At 41.0% G+C, this 12,003-nt stretch overlaps 1 protein-coding gene across 5 annotated transcripts in view; it reads left to right on the top strand.

The window, feature by feature from the left end:
* The window catches only part of daam2 (dishevelled associated activator of morphogenesis 2), a 110,814-nt gene that overhangs the window by 20,017 nt on the left and 78,794 nt on the right, over nt 1-12,003 (top strand). The window contains exon 1 of one of the 5 annotated variants that reach the window (XM_080293952.1): nt 5,718-6,078. The exons of the other annotated variants lie outside the window; for them this stretch is intronic. The gene's annotated coding sequence lies outside the window, so the exon portion shown is untranslated. Of the gene's footprint in view, nt 1-5,717; nt 6,079-12,003 lie in introns of those variants that run through there. 5 annotated transcript variants of the gene reach the window in all.

The following is a 12,003-nucleotide window of genomic DNA, read 5'->3' as shown; positions in this document are numbered from 1 at the left end:
TTGTCTTCTTTTGTCATTATTTTTTACTGACAGCCTCTATTCTCACTTTTACAGTTTACACACCTGGACTCATTTTGGCAAAAAAGAGCTGTGAGAAGTGAAGCCGCCTTAAAAGCATGACCTTTTATACATCTTTGTATTTTCCATCTCATATTTCTAAAATTGAAGAGATTTGCTTGTACTGCTATAGACTCGTATAAGCTGATGTTTGGCACCAAATACTTTAAAAAGATTTTAAAAGAAGCAGAAGAAGATGGCAAAAACCCCCCAAAAATAATACTATAAGCAAGTTGCTTAGATGGACTGTACATCTTTCCAGGTAAGAGAGGGGGTAGAAGTTTTTTCTGATTTCTGCTAACATATACTTGAAATATAGTCACATAAAAGCACATTGGGGTTAGCAGATGTGTTTTTTAAACTAAATCTTTCCGTAGTGAACTGTATTTCACTCATACAGTGTGTGTTACTCAGAGACTTCCAATGTTAACTTGGAAACTTTGCAAGCTTGTTATATAAAGATGTCATAAGATGTGCGACTTATTGCAATATCTGATAAATGCCTTCAGCAGTCTTCAGGCTATTGATTGTAGCGTGAAACCAATCATTTGCTTTTGGGGGGGACAAAGTGTTGCTTGCACACTGACGTCAGTGTGAGAGTGGCTATTGCCAGAAATTCACAAATGGTTTGCAAATAGATGTCTCCCATGTTGTTTACCCAAACTTCAATATCTAAAGTCTTGGTCACACCTAGAAACGAGTTTTCAACACCAGATGGTAAGGGGGGGGAAGTGCATTTGCAGAGAGGTTGGTAAGTGGTTGCTGGAAGTTGCAAAAATTATAGACTGCCAGGGGGTAACTGGCTGGTCTCAATCTGTGAGACTGGGGCTTAACATCCTGCCCATCTTAGGAATTGGATAAAGTAGAAATAGCAAGGCTAATGATCTCCCTACTCAAAAAGTGCATCCATCTGGTAATCAGCATGTCCATGGCTCCAAGAATTCTACTTCTCCTCTGGTCCAGTTAGCAGTGTCCTTTCTATCCTTGGTTAGTTTGAGTTAAATTTGAGACAGCACAAATAGAATTATACAAACAAAATAATAATTAAAAATGAAAAAAGGAAAAAAACATTAAATGCAAAAAGTGAATTAACCTACCAGCTTAAATTCTCATATTTCCAGAGTAAACAGCTGAAATTGTTAACCAGTCAAGAAGAAGAAACGCGCCATTGGCGCATTTCATTATGGTTACACTATGACATAATTTAGAAGTTATTCAAAGTCCAATAGCGACGGCCTTCATGCCCAGAGATCAAGGTATTACATCACTGGTTAACATGATGAAGCTGTCATGAGTCAGTCAGTGGAAAGCTAGACCATTGTCTAAACATGACAGCACGTAGCTGGCACATATCCAAGCAGACACTAGAGCCACTGTGGAAGCAGGCAGTTGGTTGACCTTTGACCCTGCCCAGTCTGCCTTTTAAACAAAAGAGCCATTCAGATACAGACTGCTTTTGCAGAACACAAAGGGGGGGGAAAAGCACTTGGTACAAATGAGAGGTAATTGTGTTGAAAAGCGTGTTTACTCTCATTTGAAGTTGGTAAAAGCAGGTGGATTGTCAAACATTTGTGATGGAAAGCCACAAAGAGTCGAGCTAGAAAAAGAAAGCATGAATTCATGCAACAGGGATATAAATAATAAGAGCAGGAAGAAATGTCACCATAAAAACAAAGTGACTTAAGTTAGATTTATGGTTGACTGCTTTGCTGTGATTAGGTTGCTTTTGTGCAGAGGCTTTTGAAAGATGGATAGTATACCGTTCCCCTGCATCATGATTTATAGCTAACATACAATTACACCATGTATAAAAATGTGCACTCATATTTATGCTGTCAAGAGTTCAGGGTTTTGAACAGCAGAAGTATTTTCTCAGGGGCAATTTATTTCTGCGTGGGTGTGAAAGAAAGTGCAAAGTGCTGTCACAAGGAATTCCTCGCCTAAACAAAATACAGTTAAATGAGAGCTGCCTGGTCTAAAGAAGCCCTAAATAATACATTAAGGAACAACACATCGTAAAGCATGACCGTTTGCCATGTTAGCTCTGGCAGCTGCTGGCTTGGAGCGCTGCACCAGCCACTTCTCTTCAGTGACAACCCTGGAAAGAGTCCTCCTGATGCCAATATCTGTAATTTCAAATGCCTCTTTACAGGCTTTTCTCTGGCTGTTATCAGGTTTGACTGCTGCTGCACGTTAGAGGGGTCTGCAGGAGAAAGTGTGGTTTATGAGCCTGGAGGAGACCACCTTGGGTGACCCACTTCTTCTCATCCAATATTCCATTCACCTTTCGTCCAGCGTAACACCAAGTGCCAAGTTCCCTTTTTTTCTTTCTGACTAAATTTAGCACTTGTTGGCCAGGCTGTGACTGTTTCTGTAATATGATGGTGAATTCTTTCTTAAAATATTACTTCATGAATGCTCCATATAGCGGGCACAGAAGGGTTTAGACCAATGATTTTAATTGTTAGACAGACTTTTGACAAATGATTTGAACTAATCTGTTCCTTTTTTGAATCAACCTTCACTCATTTCAATCTCTATAAATTCCTCAGTATGCAAATTTCTTCATTTCCTTTAGTTATAATTATCTTGAATGAGCTAAAATCTCATTTTTAATTCAGTTGATTTCCTTCAATACTTGAGATAATTTGTCCATTAGCTCCTGGTCATGCATTACCACTCCCTGGGGTACTCCTAATTGGGAATCACTGATTTGGAAAGCAGCTCAGGAAGTTTCGCCCAACTGACTGACAAGTGACAGGCAGATTTTAGGGGTAGCTGTGTGTCTTTTGGCAGCACACAGCTCAGCGGAGGAGAAAGCTCCCCGCCTCTCTCTTTGCAGCTGGTTTATCAGTCATGACATTTGCCATTCACTGTGGGTAAAGCCTAACCCTGCTTGAGTTGATATGAATATCCCAGGGTGAGGTTTACTGAAGCCAAGTTAGTAGAAGCTATGATCTGGAGTCATTTGTAAATGTGGAGGTACACATGAGTGTCTAAGCTCCTCTTTTCTTTCTTCCTGTAACATGTGTGCTATTCAGGGGTAATGAAAATCAGCAAACCCTCAAAGAAAAGGAGAACAGATGGAATAGAGAGCTTGTTGGATCTTTCACCCTCTCTCTTTTTTAGAGACCATGATTTTTATCACATGCATGCCAGGCCCATTCCATTTGCGTCAATTATCAGGCTGTGATGGATGATACAAGGGTTACTGGTACACTCAGCAATACTGGAGCCTGTGCTTACCCCAAATAACCCCGGAGGAATAGGCTATCTTCCCTCATTTTGGTGATGGAGAAGTTACCCTCTAGAGAGAGAGAGAGCGAAAGAGAGAGACGGAATGGAGAAGTGATGCAAACTAATGTCACTTTGACACTAGTGAACATCATGGAAACAAGCTGGTTCTGGCGCTCAGCTGGGTTAATGGATGTGTCCCCAGGGCTTCTTCAGGAATGCACCCAAGCATTACCGCCAGCAATTTGGTGTCATCTGTCTTCTGTCCCTAGAGAAAGATGATAAATGTTATTGTGACTGCCCCTTTCTCCACTCTTTAGCATATCAGTGGCTCCAGTTTGAGTGTGTGAATGTCTAAACAATAGTTTCAGTGGGTGGTGGTTCTGTCACAGAGAGTATAATAAACATAATAAATGAATCTAAATAAATATAAAAGTATAATACCAAAAGTATAAAAAGAAAATGTGCTGGATTTTAAATGTGCTGATTGCCAAAAATGTATCTAAGGGTTCAGTCCTGTAGGCCTAGAGACAGGATGGCGAACCCTTTGCAACCACAGGTCGCAAGGGAATAGACAAATGGTTGCTGACTATACAAAAGAACTCCTTTTGATTGCTTTGGTCTCTAGATACAACCGACATATTTCAAACTATGTTTGACTACAGCAATCTGCTAGTGACCAAAGCAATGACAAGGAGGTTTTAGTGCAGCACCATATACCTCTTTTCAACCATTTTCACACAGTAATTGCCAGCAACCACTAGGCAACTGGTTGGAGGTGTAATGGATACATTACACCTCTCCCGATTGACCTGTGGTTGCCGGGGGTTGCTGACTGGTCTCTAGGCCAGCCCTTTATCACTAAATCTAAATATGTGATTTTTTTTTTTTTTTTTTCTAAATCAAACAATGAAAAAATAGATTGGGGGGAAAAGTATTTGGTATACTCTAATGGCCCCCAAGTAACAGTCCTTGTTTAGAATGTGGTCACTTGCTCTCATTTACAGTATATGCATGCATTTATACTGAAGTCAATATTAGAGACAAGCCAATACTTTTTCCAACTTGGTCAGCAGACAGGCAGTCCCATGAAAGATAAGACGACGGCATATGACCTCAGTCTGCATGACCCATGCCTTTAAAGTTACATCAATAGTATTGATGAGTCAGTTGTGGTCAGGAAGCTGTCGATGTCTAAAGATCACGATTGACATGTCAATGTTTTTTCAGACATATTGATCACTTTAGAATGCTCATACTCAGACTTGTCAGTGATGATGAAGCATACCATACTTTATCATATAATTATCTCTACAAGCGATGATAGTTTACTAAATGGATATTATGCTGCATACAATACAGATGTTTTGTTGAGGTAAATTTTCCAGTTAGCTGTAGTGCTTCTAAATGTAATGTTAGATGTAATATTATTTTATTTATTTATTTTTTTTGCAATTAGAAGAGTGGCCCCCTGCTGATAAATTAATGAAACTTGGATTTTTGTGGTCTTTGACTTTATTTTCTGGTGTTAATCTGGTGCTAGAAGCATTGGAAGCACAGTTGGTGATGGGAAAGGGCGGGGCGGGGGGGCCATAAACTCTGATAAACTGCTGCATAGGTGTTTTATTTTGTCTGGCTGAAGGTTTGGGTGTAAGGAGGGGTGGAGATGAAGAGATGATGGTTTCTGTCTTTCACAGGAAGTCTCCGGTGTCTTGAAGTTTTTGTTCGCACTCTCTTGCCACTCATGTTATCACAAGTAACATACTTGAACTCCAATTCTCTGAACCCTCTGTGGTGTGGCCCTCCAGCTGATTTCCTCCCCACCCTTCAGCTCCTTTCCACCCTTCCACACATTACATTTGGCTGAGCTTATACTGCGAACTTGACCAAGCCAAGAGATCTTTGTGTATCAAGGTTTCTGACTCACCTTTTTCTCAATGAACACTGATGACTAAATCACAGGGAAATCCTTTTCCTGTCTGTGTCAAAGGGGTAATTCCTAATGGACAACGCCATATTTGGCACATCAGTTTATGGGCGTGTGTGCTTTTATGCATGTGTTAAAGATGAGAGGACGGGGCAGGAAAGAGGTTTCCTTTGGGTACTGTGTGTGATATCCCTACATCGACTGCTCATTTAGACCTAAATGTGTTGGGTGGAGTTGGAATTGTGGGCAGGCATAGGAAGCACAGGCCGTTGAGGGTCATTTCCTTTTAGCTTGCCCTCTCCCATGGCCTCTCATAACAGACACGCACAGATACTATAGTATAAGGTAAATGCATGTATGGTATATTCACTGAAAATCCATAACATTTTAGCTGACATCCACATGGATGCTGTCATATGCTGGAGCTGGAATCCAGAAGGGGAGGGGAAGGTAGATTAGTAATCCAAAGACAGAGAGACTGTGAGAGAGCGAGAGAGACAGAGCAGGAGAGGGAGGGGAGAGAGAGAGAGAGAGAGAGAGAGAGAGAGAGAGAGAGCGGGGACAATGTCAACAGCTCAGCTCCCAGCACAGTCAGCTGAAATCTAGAGCTCAGCTCAGAAGCTCAGAGAGGTGAAGCAGACGAAACTAAACGGCGTCTGTCAAACTCTGCAAACCCATGGAATTTGGTCATGAAGCTCCAAAAAGCAAAAACGGTTGCGTAGAAGCAGAAGATGCGGGATTGCTTTAAATTTTTCTTCTAACTTTTTTTTTTCTTTTGTGGAGTGCTTTTTTTTTTTTTTCATTTGCTAGTGAGGCAACACAGAGACGGTTCATCTCTTAGTGCAACCGGTCTGAAGTGGGTAAGTAGGCGATACTTGATCTGGATACTGATACTCTTAACCCTTCCCGGTCATTGTGAGTATTAGCTATTCGGTAGTCTTGTTCACCCATGACAGGCTACAGATGCTCATGCTGCTTAGTCCAGGCAGGAAAATTTGAAGATTTCTGCAGGCAATAAAATAAACATCAGGTAGGAGTGCTCATAGAGAGGAAGGGGGAAAAAAGACCTGGTGGGCAACAAGGGCTGCTGTTCCCCTGTGATAAAGTTTCCACATTTTGTGCTGTTGTGATTGGAGGGAAGGGCAGTATTTTACAATCGTTTTTCACTACAGTGGCTTTATAGCTCATAAACAGGAGCAAAAGTTGGGTTGTGAAATGAATGTGGTCTTGATGTTTGGGCTCGTTCTCCAACGGTGCTGACAGGACATCTTGCTGTACCCACATGTGTGCTGTTGCACTGTGTAAGAAACAGTTTTGGCTTAATAGTGATGCTTTTGGGTTCAGTTTGACATGAGATTCTAGAAGTTTTGGGAGTTTCATGATTTCATGGATGATCGGAGGCTCAGTGTTATTGCTGCTGCTGCAGATGTGAGTTGGAAGACATCAACATTTAGTTTCAACCAAATCACATTACAAGATGTCTAATGCACATTTCAGGGGAATTGTTCACATTTAAAAGACTGAAGGGTGATGGGATAGTATCATATGTAAAATGGATGCTATTTTGGGACCTAGATGATGAGTGATCACACATCTTCATCAATCACACAGTCATCTTCCATTCCATATTCCTCCCATGCAACCCATTATAGACACTGGGGGCTGAGTATGTATGGAAGACAGTTCTTTTTAACTGACAGTCCTTTCAAAGCTTCCTTAAGGGATGCCAGTACATGGCTACATGGCCCCTCAGAGCGGTGAAAATACCCAGCTTTACTCTTTTGGCTCGTCTGTCAGCTGTAAATCCTTTGCATGCTTTGAAAGCATGGTCATGTGAGTTCATTCACCAGCCGTCCAAATTTCCAACTAAGAAATTGATTAGGGATCCTTTCTTAGTCTCTTAACATCCCTCAAGGTTAAGGTTAGGACTAGGCATAGGCGTGGGATTTGGTGAAGGTTTACCCCTTTTTAAAAAAAAAAAAGAATTTTCATAGAAAACTCAAAATGAAAACCTTGCAAGAAACAACTTGTCCCAGAACATGTAAGATGTCATTTGAAACCGGCTGTTTGGCATGTGGCTAAAACAAACTTGACCCTAACCTTAGATGGATTGTTGGTGACATGATGGACGTAAAGGGGGTTAGGGTTTACTGAGGCATAAGTTTTATTTATGGAAAATCTTCCAACTAGATAATATAGCATTTTAGAGTGATGTTTTCTTTTCTGGAGACTTTTATACAGCTAATGCAGCAGTAAAAGCAATATGAAAAAACACGAGACACATGTTATTTCGGTAACACTCATGTAATTCATCCCTTTTGGTGTTTTGCATTTTAAGGTCACTGAACCAGAGGCAAAACTCATTTATATAGTCAAAGGGCCGTGTGTGTTTTTCTTTGATGTCTTTTTGCAGTGTGAACAAGATAGTATTTATTTCCACCACATTAAAAGCTTACTCTGCAGTCTGCTGGAAGACCTCCTACATCCATGTGCGCTGGGGGGCAAACAGAGCGACAGTACTAAAAGATTCAGCGTGCCGGGAGAGCATTAACGAAAGTGTACATATACACCCTCTGCTGCCGTCAGCGCTCTCGGGGCTTTTCATATTTTATCGACCATTACGGATGCATGAACTGCTCTCTCAGGCTTAGAGGGAGTGTGAGGGGGAGTTATTAAGCAAGGGTTGGCCTTTTATCGCTTCAGCCCTGCTGCTGACTGGCAGCTCAATGGCCTGCTCATTAGGATAGGGACAGAGAGAAAAAAGAGATGAGCTCTGTAAAGTTGCTTGGACGTCAACTATCTGATCTTTTGGCCAGGATCATCTTCATGTTGCGTTCACATTAGAGTAGTTACAGTGTCTGGGGGGCAGAACCCTGGAAGATTTTAGGAAAAATGCTGCTAGTCCTCTCTCCCCTTCACTGGAAGTCCCCACACAGTGTGTGTCAAATGCTGCTATTGTATTTGTGCCAGTGACACACTTTCTGGGGCTTATGATGTGTAAGCATATCTCCTCTTTACAGTGCTTCAGTTCAGTACAGTATTACCGCAGGCTATTTTAAAAAGTGCTCGTCACTTTGGAGAGCTGTTCCTGTCTTCTTTGCTATAACTGTCTCGGCGGAGCATTCCAGACATTACCCAGAAGCCCTATGTCCTCTATGCTGCAGCTGTTGACCTCTCACCCAGGCAAGATTAGTAGCCATTCACATTGTAGTGCAAAGCATGAGAAGTCAGATCATTGCAAGGTGACAAAGGCACATCTACTTAATCGGAGAGCGCAGTTGTGAGCTGTAACATGTATGAAAACAAACTGGTTCAAGAGAACAATCTCTCTCAGTTTTACTGATGGAAATCGCTCATCCTCTCCAGAAGACAAGACTGCAGGGTGTTTGAGGAGCACAGTCTCTGAGAATTTCTGCATCTTTTCCCTCTTGAGAGTCATGGTAACTAGCTCTAAGATTTTACTAGTGCCAACTTTGTTCCCACTTATAATAACACGTCTTTAGCTAGACTGGGAGCTCGTGACTCTGGAACGTTCCTCCCAGATGAAATCAGAAAGCGATTTGACACGGCAGGATGGCGTTTTGGAGTTTGAAGGGAAGGGATGCCAAGTATTGGATTTCATTCTGAGCCCTGTTAATATGTGGGAATGTCAAGGACTTTGGAATGTGGCGTGGCTGACTTTCTTCTCATTCCCAGTATTAATAGCATAGATATCCCAGTGATCCGGTCTATTTGACGAGCAGAGATGTGCCCATTGGCTTTTTGTAGAAATGGGTCAACAGCATGGCTGTATTTTCTATTGCTGGCCTCTGTGCTTGATAGAACCTTCACCCGGAGCCAACATTAACATCTGCATTGTTTGAGTCTCACAAAACAACTGGCAGACTGATTTTTCCTTGTGCAACGTGGATGTCTTGCAGAATACAGTTACTAATCAGGGTTGAGCGACTGGATAAATGTATCTATGAATGTGTCAGTGCATTGCTGTTTTTATTTTTTTCCTTGATATTTTTCCATTAATTTTTATCATTTTTTGGTTTTGTCTTCCTGAGGGTGGGAAAAAGCAAACTGTAAAAATGTCTTTGAAAAGGATGCACTCTTCCAGTATATCAGAATCAGAATCAGAATACTTCTGATTCTGATTCTGATATACTGGAAGAGTATATCATATACGTTTGTGGTGCTAAACTAAAGTGTTGCAATTCTAGTACAGAACACCCAACAGTAAAAAAAAGACAGGACTTTTGGGTTACCTGATGTACCTGATGTAGTTTTGCATCTTTGTTGACATGGTTGATCATTTTGTAAGTGCTGTCCTTTTGGTATTAAACACTGAGCGGAAAAAGTCTTTTACTCTACCAAATCTCCAAAATGTGCAGACAGGCTTTCAAAGTCATGTTAATCCCTTGTTAACGTGGCCCAAGATGTCTGTTGCTGGATGGCTTCTTATTTCAGCTTTTTTTTTTTCTTTTTTCTTTTTCATGTAACCCGTGTCTGTGGTTCGTGGCTTCTGTGAAGGGGTTTACCATGTTTCTAATAATTTGCTTCAAACTGGAACTGTACATGGTTGGGTACTTAAAGGGTGCCCTGCACTGCTCTATGGAGCTGCTAGATTTGTTTTGGTTAAAGCAACAATTTAAAAGCACACTTGTAACAACCCCCTGGCAATTTATGTGGCCTGCACTGTTATAAATGTTCCTTGCATCAGGAAATTGCATTTTTTTTAATGAATCAGACTAAATGAAATGGCTATTAATGACATCCCTGGAGGATTGGAAAAATCTCCTACCCCCTCCCCTTTTTCCAGTGGTTGAGTTGAGGCATTTCCGCTTAATGGGTGAGATGGGTTACTGTGCCTCATGGCCTTGTTAAAACCAACTATGCTTATATGTTTGTTTTCAATGAGGCTAGAAGCTAATAGGACCTCTGAGATAGAGATTAAAATTTACAATGTGATGGACTGATTGATCGGTAAAATGGCACAATGAGGACACCATGGGAAAGTCTGACGATTCTATTGTCTAGAATAACCAATTAACAGCATCCGAGTCCTCAGTTGACATATAGATGTAAAACGTAGGCTGCTCTAAGATGGTCTGTCAAGTTCATACACATAACCAGTAAAGACTCTATAACCATGGGCCAAATCCATATAATTACCCCATCCTTGCATTGGCTGTCTGACAGAGCTGTTTGTAAACAAAATAAAATGAAAAATGCCTCTGTCTAAATTTGATTGCTTTTGCCTTGGAGACAGTCTGGAAATATTTAAGCAACACTATTAACCACAAACCATTAAAGTAATTAATAATAATTGTGGTTGTGGGCAGTTTAAGTGGAGGTACTTTGTTTTCTTGGGGGGGGGGGGGTTACTGTATGGAAGCTACTTAAAAATGCCTGCTTTGTGTTATTCTGTGTTGTTCCATCTTTGTTAGTTTGTTGCGTCCATTGTGAGAAATGTGAGGGCGGCCATGAAATTCTTTGTACTTGTGGGTCATGTGTTTCAGAAGTGTTAATTCGCTACGAATTTTCCCAGTGAGTCAGTCTTGAGCCACACTACAGTCATGTGAGAAACGAAGTCTTTTGAGGCAGTGGGCCAAAAATGACCAAAGTGGAGATGTTTGGTCATAATGCAAACATCACAACACAGCACATCATACTAGCTGTCAAGCACAGTGGTGGAAGGTTGACAGTTTGGGCTTGTTGTGCAGACACAGGAAATGTTCATCTTGCATTCATTGACTTGATCATGCATTCTACTGAATACCAAAGTATTCTAGAGTCAAATTTGAGGCAATCTGTTTGACAGCTAAAGCTTTGTTGAAATTGGGTCATGCAAAAAGACAATGATCCCAAACACAAATACAGCAGAAAAGAAATAATAAAGCAGAGTAATTGATAAATAAATGAATCAAGGTCTTGCAGTAGATTCCAGAAATTCCAGATCTGTCCAGTTCAAATGCTGTGGCAGGACCTTAAGAGAGCTATGCATAAACAAATGTGTGCAAACCTCAGTGATTGCTGCTTAAGGTGGGTCTACATGCCACTGAATCATGGGGTTGTAGTTCACTTTTTACATAACTGCATAGAATCCTTTCTTTTTCACACGACTGTATGTCCTGGCTGAAGACACAACATCTTTGAATCAGTCATCAGCTGTCTTGCAGCTTCCCTTATCTGATCGCAGGACAGAAAGGAAGTGACTAAAGGGAGGACTTAGCAAAGAAATCAAGAAGGTTGTGAAGGAATTAGTTAAATTAGTAGGGGGTGAAGGGAAGGGTGGGTTTCCTATCTTCCGATTCTGAAGTCCTTTCCTGAAAGATGCACGTAGGCATACCAGCACAGACAACCCTAATCTGTAATGACCTTAAACTCTTGATGGCCATGTGTAGATCAAGGCTTGACTGTAACATTGTAGAGTCCATGAATCTGGCTTCAGTATTGTGTGAGTGAAAATATAGGAAGACTGTGTTGTCATCAAAAGTCACTCTTTATTTCCCTGTGCTCTCTGATAGTCAGATTGGACTTCACTTTATACAAAGCCAGAATTTATTTGTTTTTTTTTAAAAAGGAAAAAGGTGGTCAAAAGGTGACCAAAATCATGGACTTCCTGCTAAGTTCTGAAAATATCCAACTGTGAATTAAATCAGCTGGTGGGTGTACTCTGTTGTTGGTTTCAGAATAAACTAGTCATTCTGTTGCTTCTAGCTTTCTCTCTGAGTGAATCTTTTCTGTAGCCAAAAATACAGCACAATCTCCATCTTTAAATTCCATGGTGGTATGTC

This window comes from Astatotilapia calliptera, chromosome 19 (genome assembly GCF_964374335.1).
Source record: "Astatotilapia calliptera chromosome 19, fAstCal68.1, whole genome shotgun sequence".
In the NCBI taxonomy this organism is placed as follows: domain Eukaryota; kingdom Metazoa; phylum Chordata; class Actinopteri; order Cichliformes; family Cichlidae; genus Astatotilapia; species Astatotilapia calliptera.
Note: the sequence above shows the minus strand (reverse complement) of the source record. Positions and strands in the feature narration are given on the sequence as shown.